Here is a 14,021-nt window from a genome sequence, read left to right as displayed (position 1 = left end):
TTAACCTAATTGCATGCATTACACTTGCACTTACTTTTCTTTCAACATCTTTATCTTGGGACTTAACAATAGATAAGGAATAATGGAGAAGCCCGTTTTTTCATCTTAATAGTGACCATTAATCATTGCATCAGCTTTTATTACTTTTTATAATTAAAGTAGTTAAATACACAGCTGAGGAGGAGGGGGATGTGTCAGTCTTTCTATCTATATATCTTGATCCCTGCTTAGCAAATTACCAAAATATGAGGGAGTTGTAAATTTCATGTGGATGAGTGAAGGGATAAATATCCGGGGGGGGGGTGGGGAGGAAGAGGATTATAATTTTAAAACATTTTTCTCTCATCTCTCACCCCCAGAATGCAAAAGTAATACTAAAAAGTCACTAGATGAAGCCTAGTTAGTTATGAAACCCTGTCTCTCAGATGTTATTTAAGTGAGATCGTGATCTGTTTAACCATTACACTACTTCAACAAATAATGGGATACAGACCCTTTCCCTCCCAGGTTATCATTCTGAATCTAGACCATGATCGTAGTAACAGCAATAAGAAGTTGTTGCCATTTGATAGCTCTTAAGGGGCATATGTGACATTAGTTAGCAATCTCAGTCCAGTTCTGGTAGATAGGATTTCTGTGTTCACATCACAAAATGTTATGCCACAGTGGCACTAATTTGGTTCATTTGCTTTCACCTGTTACTGAACTTGATGATATTTGGGTCATCTCAGCCCCTATGTTCCTTTTTGCTGCATGGCATAGAGGAATATGAAAAGATGGTAACAGAGCTAAGTGGGCAGTTGGGCACAATGCTGTATTTTTCCATGATGTAAGAAAAAACTGCAGCACAGAGAACTAAAATTCAATTTGCCTTTATTTTCCTGTCAGTGCTTGATAAGTAATACATAATAATACCTTAAAATTAGTAATAATTGCACCTCCCATCCTTTGCAAATTTCTGTCATGAAATTATGCAACAAGGCCCTCAGCCCAGACTCTCTGTGGTCCTTGTTCCTCTTCACAATTAAACCTAACAAGGATCTTATCAAGATAAACACCCTCAGCAGTTTTAACCTTCACTCGCTACCCTGGAGCGCTAGGCCTCCACCTAGAAAAGCACACACTTAAGCATGGGTGTCTCTATAAGCCTGTGGCTAGTCCCATTGACTCTAGTTGTGCTTAATGTCATTCACATACTTAATCACTTTGCTGAATCAGTGTCTCTGCCTCTGCCCCCCCACACTCATAGGTAATTCAATTACATTACGCATCATGGAAAGTCTGCTATTCATGACTATTTCCTGCAATCCATCCAGCTCAAAATATCGGTCTCCTTCTCCTTTTTAGCCATTGCTCATTTATGTTGGTTCACACTGAAGTGAAGCAGTGCAACATACCAACTGTAATTTGACATCTAGATGCCTTTTGTTTGAGGTCAAGTATCTGCTGCTGTCAGTTATTTATTCTAAGGATGTGCTGGGATCCAAATACAACAGCTAAACCTAAAAAAAAAAAGAGAAAATATCCTCTGTTGTATCTATAAATCAAACTGGGTTTTGTGAGTGCAATCTATTGATCTGGAAAGCTGTCATCGGAAAGAAATGCTTGCTGTGTTGTACGACTTCTTGGTCAAAGGCACAAGAAAGAAAATACAATGTGGCACCTCAATAATTCAGACTAATTAGGTTTAAGTATTAAGTGCTATGGTAGGTAATGACTTCCATTGCATGAATAATGCATGAATATACATACCATTCTGGGATTCTTCCATGTTCCTATACAAGCACATCAGCAAAATAAGGCTATTCCAGTCATTATTATAGAAGAATATAAATTTTGGTGATACACAAACGTCACACAAATGAATGGGAGGTCTTGACATACATTTAAAAGCACAAGAACAAAACCTGCTGGCAACTCCTCCTTTATTTCCATCATCTACATCACTTGTGGATCTGGCTAGTGTTGTCTGCTCATATTAAACCAAAATAGAATAATGTCCAGAAGGCCTGGAGCTACTGAATGTACAGTAACTCTTTCTAGTAAAAGTAATTGTTCAAATGTCTCTATTGTATTTGTGTTTCTGGCTTTATTACTGTCTTCAGTAGTGCAAACATTATCAGAATTGCAATACAATTCAGGTACCAGGCAGCATCCTGAAAGAAACAATATTTATGTCTTTTGCTGTTCATCATGTATATGTATGCACATTGTTATTACTCAAATCCCTTTTGATAAGAATTCAGTGAGTAGAAGAATAGTCGTGATTGGCTTTTACGTGATAAGTTAAGCTAAACGTTAAGGAATGAAATTCCACATGGCTAGTTCTAAACATGTTTGTTACTTTTCTAAGCCAATAGAAGCCAAGGTTCCAATCTCTAAATGTGACCACTTCACAGGATGACGAACCCTGGATCATCAGGAAATGAAGCCATCAGGAATGCCAGAGCTGTTCAAACTGTCTGTTTCCACTTTAAAAATATTTGCCTTAACATGGCATGTTTCAAATGCACATAATAAAATCCTTGCACGCTTACTGAAAGGGTGGAATTTTGCCATTTGTGACAGTTTTGACAGTTTTTTTAATAATAGAAAACAAAAGAAACAAAAATCATAAAATTTTGACATAATCCACATCTCCCAGCTATATTTCAAATAGATTATGACATTTACAAATTTGACAGAGAATCAAAATATCTATTATGGCATAGTCTGCCCCTTCCACGATCTACGTATCTCTGCCCCTAACTACTTATCCACTCCTATCTCTTGCTGTGTTGGCCCCCTAATGCCCACTGTCTTCTGCTCCAACTGCGGTGCGAGCCTCAATACCTTGTTTGTCCCATCTCCATCCTAATGATTATCAATATAGTTCTTCCATGCTAATGAGCTTGTGCCTTGTTGTAAGCAAGACATGAGAAGTAATTATTTTGCTCTACTCCACATTGATTAAGTCTCAAATGGAGTATTGTGTCCAGTTCTGGGAACCACATTTCAGGAAAGTTGTGGACAAATTGGAGAAAATGCAAGAAGAGCACCAAAAATTATTAAAGGTCTAGAAAACGTGATTTATGAGGGAAGTTTGAAAAAAAATGGGTTTGTTTATGCTGGAGAAGGTTAAGGGAGGACATGATAACTGTTGTCAAGTACATAAAAGGTTGTTACAAGGAGTATGGAGAAAAATTGTTCTCTTTAACCTGTATGTATAGGACAAGAAGCAATGGGCTTAAACTGCAGCAGGGGCAGTTTAGCTTGGCTATTAGGGAAAATTTCCTGTCAGGATAGTTAAGCACTGGAATACATTGCCTTAGGAGGTTGTGGAATCTCTGTCATTGAAGATTTTTAAGAGCAGCTTAGACAAACACCTGTCAGGGATGGTCTATATAATACTTAGTCCTGCCATGAGTGGAGGGGAGTGGATTATATGATTCTATGAGCTGATATGCTAGGCCACTAACTTGTTCTCATTCAAATTTTTCCTCAAAGCCAATTTCTACAGTGACCAATGCCAGAGCCATGTTTTGTAATGTTGTGGAATGGTGAGTCATTGAGGGGAGGGGGGAGCTGCAGAGTAAGCCCACCCCACACTCACACAGAAGTGGTGGCTCCTGTTCTGTGCGGCTAGGCCTGGCTCCCTACTTTGGGCATTACAACCTGATGCACAGGACTGTAACACCACTGCAGTTTTGCCTGGCCATTATAAGAGGGAAATTTGAGTGAGTGGCATTGCAACACGATGCATGGAGTCCCAGAGCTACATGACTCTGCATGCCATGTCACAACACCCAGAGCAGGGAGTCAGGCCCAGTCCTCTGGGACAGGGGCCACCATGGCTGGTTAAGTGGACAGGGTCACTCTCCAGCTATAGGTGAAAATTTCTGTTGTACACCTTCTTTTGTCAATTGTATAATATACCTGAATGCACATACACCTAAAAGCTGACAGGTGACAGGGAGGCACTCACCGTCCTGTCCTCCTGTTAGTTCCTCCACTGTAGACACCTCCAAGAAATGAGCAGACTAGTAACAGCTTCGCTGAGTAGCAACTGGTATCTTTTATATACCTAAAAAGACCAAAACAAAGCCAACCAAACAGAAACTCACTGAATTGCCAAGATGTGTCCAATTCTTATCTTGACCACCTCCCCTCCCCGGCCCTTAGATTGTAAGGTTTTGTGAGGGGAAAGGCAAAATATGGAGACAGATGAATATAGGTGGCAGAGTCACACAGGAGGTTGGGAGAAGATATGAATGGGGATAGAACAGTGAATGAGAAGAGAGAACATGGGAAGACAGAGATTAAGTATCCATGTAATAAAAACCACCACAGATGGTACCAATGGCACCCCTAACAGAAAGCTTATGCCCAAATAAATCTGTTAGTCTTTAAGGTGCCACCAGACTGCTCGTTGTTTTTGTGGATACAGACTAACACGGCTACCCCTCTGATTATTAAACTGCAACGTTTCAGAAAAAACAATATTGTCTTAACATTTCTCCACAACATGGTAATTGCCTGCTGGGACAGGGAAGTAAATACTAGGTGTAGGTGAGTAGAAACTAAGTAGAAATAACTAGATAGGATTAACGTTATCATTCACAGAGAATAATTATATACAGTGTAGTGCCAATACAGGCATAATATATATGCAGATCACATACAAGTACAGCAATTATAAGAACTATTGGGAGATAATTAACATTTAATTATTGATTATAACAAATGAAAATTTGATAAGAATAATTGGAAATGGAAATAAAAAGGTAATTCCAGGCTCTGAAAAGCACATATTTTTGATTTTGAAAATACAAGTAACATTGCAGTTAGATAGTACTGCTACATATCAAGCTTGCATCTATTCATCTGTGAACATTTGCATTTACTTAGCTACAGATAGATATAAGGGAGATACCTATTCATCTGAAACAATGATCCTTTTACTTATATTCGTGCCGATGTGATAAACATGTGCCACTTAAATAGAGTGCTCTTCAAAGCTTAATAAAATATTCATTAAATATCTATAGGGTGACTTGCAATTCAAAATGTTTAATAATAACTGCAACAGATTAAATAGGAGTATTTTTATAATAAATATTTTTTAGTGACCCTTTTGCATGTATATGTATTTATTTAAATATCAGGCTCATCCTTTTATTCCATTTTATTGTTCCATTTTAAAGTCTTATTTTAATACATTGCTTCTTGTGTGGAATAAATCAGAGTTAAATGCTCCTCATTTATAGATTTGTAAAATTTTGCTGTATAGTTCATTATGTTGAGCCTAGGATGGGGCACGCCCCCATCCCAATCTGGAGAAGGCTAACAAGCACCTCTGGGCTCAGTCCCTACCAAAATAGATACAAAATAGAGCCTTCTCCAACTGGAGAAGCAAGCTTAAATAAAAGAGCTGGTCAAAGGAAGAGGTGGCGACCAGGAGGAAAGCTGCTGTGCCTTGAAAGGACCCGACTCTTGTTACTGAGTAGCTGAGATGGACAGGGGCGGCTCTAGCAATTTAGCCGCCCCAAGCACAGCGGCATGCCGCGGGGGGCGCTCTGGCGGTCGCCAGTCCCACGGCTCCGGTGGACCTCCTGCAGACGTGCCTGCGGAGGGTCCGCTGGTCCCGCGGCTCCGGTGGAGCATTCACAGGCACGCCTGCAGGAGGTCCACCGGAGCCACCTGCCGCCCTCCCGGCGACCGGCAGAGCGCCCCCCGCGGCATGCCGCCCCAAGCACGTGCTTGGCGTGCTGGGGCCTGAGGACGGCCCTGGAGATGGAGAAAGCTGACAAGACTCCACCATTCACAATGACTTACCAAAACCCCAAAACAACCTTTGAAAAGGGGGAAAGGGCTCTAAAGCCACCTCAGTCCCAGCCCTGAGACAGGCCCTGCCTGTCACAAAGCCGCAGAGTAATTTGGTCAGACCCAGAGCATGTTTGATCGGGGTTTGGCTAGGGACTGTGTGTGTGTGTGTGTGAATGGTGGGAGGAAGGCAGGTAATAAGGAGAAAAAGGGAGACAAGAATATTTACTTAAAACATCATAGAACACTCAGACATTTTTCTTATTAGCATGTGAAATTAATTTGTTCTGGAGAAGAACTTTGGCTCTGATCCCACTCTCACTGAAGAAACCTGTTTATTTCAGTGGGTTCAGGGACTGCTTAGGGGCAAACTGAATCAGACTCAATTAATAGATTCCAAGGCCAGAAGGGACCATTGTGATCCTCTAGTCTGACCTCCTGTATAACACCAGCCATAGAAACTTCCTCAAAATAATTCTTAGAGTAGATCTTGTAGAAAAAAAATCCAATCTTGATTTCAAATTGTCAGTGATGGAGAATCCCTCACAACACTTGTTCCAATTGTTCCAATGGTTAATTGCCCTCACTGTTAAACATTAATGCCTATATCCATTCTGAATTTATCTAGCTTCAACTTCCAGCCATTGCTTATACCTTATTATACCTTTCTCTGCTAGACTGAAGAGCCCATTACTGAATATTTGTTCCCCAGGTAGATAATTATTGACTGTGTTCAAGTCACCCCTTAACCTTCTTTTCTTAAGCTAAACAATTGAGCTCTTTGAGTCTATCACTGTAAGGCAAGTTTCCTAATCTTTTAATCATTCTCATTGCTCTTCCCAGAACCTCTTCCAATTTATCAATATTCTTCTTGAATTGTGGGCACTAGAACTGGACAGAATTCCAACAGCAGTAACACCAATGCCAAATACAAAGGTAAAATAGCCTCTCTGCTCCTATTTGAGTTTCCCCTGTTTAAGGTCTGGTCTACACTGGGTGAGGGATCGATCTAAGTTACGTAACTTCAGCTACATGACTAGCATATCTGAAGTCGACATACTTAGATCTACTCACCACGGTGTCTTCACTGCGATGAGTCAATTGCTGACACTCCCCTGTCGACTCCGCCTGCGCCGCTCGCTCTGGTGGAGTACTGTAGTTGACAGGAGAGTGCTCGGCGGTCAATCTATCGCATCTATACTAGACATGATAAATCGATCCCCACTGGATTGATCGCTGCCCATCGATCCAGCAGGTAATGTAGACAAGCCTTATATATCCAACGATCCCATTCACTCTTTTGGCTACAGCATCACATTGGGAGTTCATGTTCAGCTGATTATCCACCATGACCCCCTCAATCTTTTCTAGAGGCACTGCTTCCCAGGATAAAGTCCCCCATTCTGTAAGTACAGCCTACATTTTTTGTTCCTAGATGTGTACATTTGCATTCAGATTTATTAAAACACAGATTGTTTGTTTGCACCCAGTTTACTAAGCAATCCAGAATGCTCTGAATCTACGACCTGTCCCCTTCATTATTTACCACTTCCCCAATTTTTGTGTTATCTGCAAACTTTAGCAGTGATGATTTTATGTTTTCTTCCAGGTCACTGATAAAAATTCTAAATAGTATAGGGCCAAGAACTGATCCCTGCAAAGTACCATTGGAAACACACAACCCTTGATGACAATTGCCAGCTTATAATTACATTTGGAGCTCTATTATTTAGCCACTTTTTAATCCATTTAATGTTAATTTTATATTGTTTATATTGTTCTAGTTTTTTAATCAAAATGCAGTATCATGCAGTATCGAGTCAAACTCCTTAGAGAAGTCTAAGTATATTAAGTCAACACTATTACCTTTATCAACAAAACTTGAAATCTCATTAAAAAAAACAATTTCAGTTAGTTTGGACATAATCTATTTTCCACAAACCCATGTTGATTTTCATTGATTACATGCTTTCCTTTAATTCTTTAGTAACCAAATCCCATATCAGTGGTGCCATTATCTTATCTGGGATCGATAATAGGCTATCAGGCCTATTATTACCCAGATGATCCCATTTACCCTTTAAATCTGGCACAATATTAGCTTTCTTCCAATCTTCTAGAACTTCTCCAGTGCTCCAAGACGTATTGAAAATCAACATTAACAGTCCAGCAAAACTCTTGGATGCAAATTATCTGCTGATTTAAAAATGTCTAACTTTAGTGGCTTTTGTTTAACATCCCAGAAATACTAATGGACTAGAAAGAGTGTTATCATCACCATATAATGACACTATATCATCATCTTTTCCCCAAATATAAAACACAAATATTTATTGAATATTTCTGCCTTTTCTGCATTATTGATAAGTATACCATTTCCATCTAGTAATGGACCAGTACCATTGTCAGGATTCTTTTTGTTCCTGATACATTTAGAAGACTCCTTATTTTCGTAACTCTGCTGTCCGAATATTTCTCTTTGTGTCCCTTTACTTCCCTTATCAGTTTTCCACTATTCCTAACTTCTGATTTGTATTTATTAGTATCAACTTCCCCTTTCTTCCATTTGTTACATATTATTATTATTATTATTATTATTTTATTTTATTACTGTAGTTGCCTTCATTTCCCTCTAAACCAGGTCTGTTTTTTAACCAGCACAGCCTTCTTCCTCCATTTTTGGATTGTTCCTTTTTGGGCATCTGGTAAGTTGTTCTTAAATGATTCCCAGTTATCATTTCACTGGCTCCAACTGAGTTGTGCTTTTTTATACCTGTATTGAATTTGACTCTTAAAAGACTAAAGTTCACTATGTAGCTGCTTAACAGGTTTGACATGGGCACTGCACATTTCAATGCCACTCCATAGCAGAATGCCTCAATCTTTCTTTGGAGAGAAAAAATCTAGACATGACAGTGTAAATCCAGTCTTCTTGCACATTAGTGTAAATGGCCAGTATAATGCCTATGACCCCATGCAAATTGAAACTAGATAAATTCAGACTGGAAGTAAGGCATACATTTCTAATTGTGTGGGTAATTAACCACCGAAACACCTTACCAAGAGTTGGAAAGGACTTTCCATCACTTTCAATTTTTGAATCAAGATTTGATGTTTTTCTGAAAGATATGCTGTAGTTCAAACAGAATTTTGGGGGCAAATTCTATGGCCTGTGTTATACAGAAGGTCAGACTAGATGACCACAGTGGTCTCTTCTGACATTAGAATCATTTTAATCTATGAACAACAAAATTTCCACTTAAATCCTGTGCTATGGATTTAACGAGAGCACTGACTTTGGGCTGGTCCATGGAAAATGGTAAAGCTTAATCCTGAATCCTTAGCTTCTGGTGAGAATTTCAGCAATTTTTTCAGTTCTCACAACAGCTTTTGTGACATGGATATTGGCCCACTGGATTAGTGGACTGCACCTTTAAATATGGAGATATACTTATCTCTTAGAACTGGAAGGGACCCTGCCTTCACTGGCAGGACCAAGTACTGATTTTGCCCCAGATCCCTTACTGGTCCCCTCAAGCTCACAACCTTGAGTTTAGTAGGCCAATGCTCAAACCACTAAGCAATCCCTCCCTCTCATTAAGAGAGATGGCAATAGCACACACAAGGGAATGGAACTAGTTGGATCCATCTGCTGTGCAGACAGTGTGTGATCTCCGAAAAGTTGCAATAAAGGCTTGTATGCCTGAATCTTATGGGATGGGTCTCAGTGATTCCACGTCTGATAACTAACTGAGAATATTACATTGGGCATTAACTTATTTCACACAGGCCACCAAATAATTATCAGAGGGGGTGTCTAAAAACCTTGCTGGGTTAAAAACAGGTGGTCTGGATAGGGAAGTACCCAAATACATACAGTACTCAAAAAGTAATGCATTCGATGGCACAGAAGACTGAAAACATTAGTGTAACTGCATGTTGTTTTATTCACCCATGGTATGTGGACTTTAAATGAGCTTTTTAAAATAGTTATCCTTTCTGTGTCACTATGAATTTATAATGCTGCTTCTTAACATTTATATTTGTCTACCCTAAATATGCAATATTTTATTAACATGGTAATAAATATTTAATCCAGCTTTTCTGTAACATTTTGTCAGAGCATCTTGTTAACCCATGATTCCCTAACATAAGAGCAGGAAAGAGTATTTCAACAAAGTAATGCAATTCTGGACTAATTTACATAAATAATTTTCAAAGTAGGGATGCTGTAATGGCTATCTGCTCTGCCATTCAAGATATCCTGGGTAGAATCTCATTTTTGATTTAACATGCCATAATAGGTAGCTGTGACCAGGGAAGAGACACTATATTCCTCCCTTGAATAGGGGGTGTGTATGTTGTATGTGTCCTAGGGGAGGTAGCGTGGCCTGAGTATTGGACTTGGACTTGCAACTTCAGTTCTATTCCTGGCACCAGCATACTGGGTGACCTTGGGCAGCTTGCTCCCCTGATGTGTGCCTCAGTTTCCTCATCTATAAAATAGGATTAATGATACTGATTCCTTCTTATAAGGTGTTTTAGATCTGCTGATGATAAGAGCTAGGTATAATTATGTTACAATATGATGTATTGCCAACTGCAAACATTCAAAAATGATTAGTTAAGCTCCACTAAAAGTCATGAGATTGGTTTAAAGATAATGAGATTTAAAAAAAAATCACTTTGATTTTGTTTTATTTGCCTTCTGGTTCTGAGCCTTTATGGTCAACTCACTTCACATTTTCAACCATTTCCCTGCAACCTTTAGGGATAGAAAGTTACTTTTTTCTTTTTCAATGAAAGATGAGATCCTCATGCAATCTCTTTGACACTGATGAAACACCAGGTATTATGGGCTGCTATAAAATCAGGAGATTTATCAACACAGCTGTGTCTAAGCAAGGAGTGACATTGATGGGATCTGAGACCCCATCCAGACTTTCTTAGCAAACAGAAGTCACTCCAATATCAATTGCCCCAAGCAAGCTGAAATTCAGGCTAGTTCTGATAGTCTTCATGAGGGTTATGTACTGGCCCTGGGGCCGTGGTGCCTCAGTCAGGCCGGTCTCCAGAGCGGCCGGGGTTTTGCCCCTCTGCCCTCCCCTCCACAGAGGAAGGGGGTTCTGGTCTGTGCACAGTGGGGCAGCAGAAGGGACAGGGAACACAGTTACAGCAGAGTCACAGAGGTCAGTCAGGGGCAGCAGCAGCACAGCAGCAGTCAGGGTTCCCAGGGAGAGAGCCAGGGCAGCAGCACTCAGGAGCAGCCCCCTAGCAGCAGGGGCGCTCAAGAGTCACACAACAATCCCAGGAGAAGCAGCCCAGCTAAGCGGGCAGGGAACAGTTAACAGTTAAGCTCTAAGCCCCGGCCCAGGCGCAGGCGGGACACAGTCACCAGCTCAGGAGCAAACAGCCATGCAGGAGCAGAGCTGAGCAACAGCAAGCTGAGAGGGCATCAGGAGCAGATCAAGAGGAGTATCAGCAGGAGGCAGTTCAGCACATCAGGATCAGATCAGGAACATCAACAGCTCAGGTCCAGGCTCAGGTGTGATCAGGCAGGAGCTGAGCCACAGTTCCAGTTCATCAGTCAGTGAGTTCAAATCACTCAGGGCTCAGGTCAGTTCATCAGCAGGGGCAGGCATCAGGTCCAGTTCAGGGCTCAGTCAGGGCATCAGGGCTGAGGCAATCCAGGGCAAAGCCCCAGCAAACCAGGGGGGGGCTCACAAACTTGTCTCACAGTCTCAGGCTGTCTCAGTGTCTCAGGGGCTGAGCAACAATAGGGTCACCCAGCAACAGGTCAGCAGCCAGGGTCCTAGGTCTCCAGTCAGAGGTCCTTGAGTCAGAGCTCAGCAGCCAGAGGTCCAGCTGAGGCAGGCCAGCCAACATTCAAGGCCACAGGGGGGGGCAGGGCAGGGCAGGCAGCAGCGGCTCAGCAGCAGCAGGAGCAGAGGCAGCAGGCAGGCTTCAGCCCAGGCAGGCAGGAGGGAGGCTGGGAGCCTGCTGAGGGGTGTGGGGGGTGGCAGGCAGTGCACTCACACAGGCACCCACTCCCACCCCTAACAGCGGCGTGGATCCCTGCAGCGCAGTGGGGATCCTGGCGCGTCAGCCTGACATGGGCGTGATCCTGGCCTCCCAGCCCTGACAGCAGGCTGCACCCGCCCCCCCTCCATCTCCCCCTCCCCATCTCCCTGCCCTCGCTCTCCCCTGCTGGGGTACTGCCTCCACCATGGGCTCTCGGGCGTGCTGAGGGCTCTCTGGGGTCAGGGCTGCTCCCGGACGCTGCTCCTCGGGCTCACGCCTCCTCGGCGGCTCGGCGCTCGGGGGGGGGGGCTCGGCCAGTCCACCAGTCAGTACCTGGCTCAGGGAGGCTTGGTCGGTCGTCCGGGTACGTTGGGCGAGGAGGCTCGGGGAGTCTCGGTCCAGGGGTACCTGGCTCGAGGAGGCTCGGTCGTCCGTCGTCAGGTACCCTGGCTGGCTGGGCTCTGGGGGCAGGGCAGCTGCAGGGAACAGGAGTGTCCTCGGCGGCTCCTGGGCTCCAGCTGAGTGTTTGAGAGGGGCTTTATTACTTCCTGTCGCCCCTTGACTTCCGGGGGCGGGGAGGCGGCGGCGTGGGCGCGCCCACTGAGGTGGCTCCGCCCACTGAGGAGGCTGTTCTGGTTCCTCTCTCTCAGGGGCCGTCGGGAGCCAGGCCGCCTCACTACATGTACCATTTAAAATAAGGCTTAAGTGTGACTTACATGTTGCTGGCCATCTGCACAGAGATCAATTTCACCCTCAGGAAACACCACCACCACAAAATGATATGAGTTAGTTTCTGGCTGCCTGAAATGAATTTTCTAAAACTTTTATTAGTGGATAACATTCATGCATAAAATAATCTGAGGGGAGGATTCCATATAGTGTAAAGAAGGATTGTTTGTCTCCTGCATCATATTTAATGAGAGTTCGTGTTTGCAAGAAGGATCAGATATGAAATTGGGTACTGTACTTGATGCTACTTTGGGCTTGTCCACACTACTGAATTAAGTCGACTTAAGTCACCATACAGTCACTGCAGTAATTAAAGTGGTGGTTCACGTCCACACTTGCTTCTTCCATAGGTGGTATGCTGCCTCACCCAGAGCGCTTCCACTGACTGAAGTGGGGCATTGTGGGACACTGACAGCTAGAGCCCAGCAGCCCTGGGGCTGACAACTTCAGCTGTAGGCATGGGGCTGAGTGCTGCCTCCCCTCCCCCATTGTCAGCCAGATGCAGGCTCACAGCTAGGCTCCCCCAACACCCTGGTGCTGACACTCCAAGCTATCAGTGCCAGGAGCCCCAGCTGTGAGCCCAGTGCCCAGCTGACAACTCGGGCTGTCAGTGTTGGGGAGCGGGGAGCCTCATTCAGGGCTGACAGCCAATAGCTGATGTAAGTAACACAGTGTCTCCCCCAGACACTGTGTCCCCTAATTACATCAACATAAGTGCTATGCCTCTCATGAAGGTGGAGTTGTTATGTTGGTGCAGAGGGCTACTTACTTCCATGGAAGCAGCATTGTAGTATAGACATTGACATAATTAGGTAGCCATAAACTGCCTTATGTTGACCTAACTCTGTAGTGTAGACCAAGCCTTTGTATAGTTCTGGATTATTCATATAGGATGATGAGGTTTTGCTAGGAAAGGAGTGTATCAGAAGAGTCCATTACACATTCACCTTAAGGACTCTTCTTGGACCTCATTTATTTTTCTCTTCAACATTTAAAACAATTTCTCCATCTGATGATACTTTCTTAATACTTTACTTAATAAGGCATGGTTAATCATGGTGGTTCCTTTACTGAGATACCTCATGGAGCACCTGATTAAGAGTAGGAGTGGGCTATTATATAACTGGAAGCAACAGTTTTGCTTAAGGGAGATATTTGGCCAGTGCCAAGGTGTTACGTAGTATTCAAACAGATACTAAATAGACATTCTCATCTCTGACCTTTTAATAGAGAAGCTGCTCAATAAAGTTTTTTTTTTAAAAAAGAAGAAACTGAGGTGTATTTCAATGAACATAATGTTTAATATTGTATTTTTCCATTATTGTATTTAAATATATATTAACACAATGCCCACAGATTTTTCATTAAAACTCTCTGTTCCTCATTGCCCCAACTGCAAAAGGGAGGTATTTTCCTACCTCACAAGCATAAGTTATTGATGTCTGGAAAGCCTATAAAGACCTTTATAT

General features: G+C 42.7%; 1 protein-coding gene across 4 annotated transcripts in view; it reads left to right on the top strand.

The window, feature by feature from the left end:
* Positions 1-14,021, top strand: part of RIT2 (Ras like without CAAX 2) — a 285,276-nt gene that overhangs the window by 87,291 nt on the left and 183,964 nt on the right. The gene's annotated exons all lie outside the window — the stretch shown is intronic.

This window comes from Mauremys reevesii, linkage group 6, assembly GCF_016161935.1.
Source record: "Mauremys reevesii isolate NIE-2019 linkage group 6, ASM1616193v1, whole genome shotgun sequence".
NCBI lineage: Eukaryota > Metazoa > Chordata > Testudines > Geoemydidae > Mauremys > Mauremys reevesii.
This window is presented reverse-complemented; position numbering and strand designations above follow the sequence as displayed.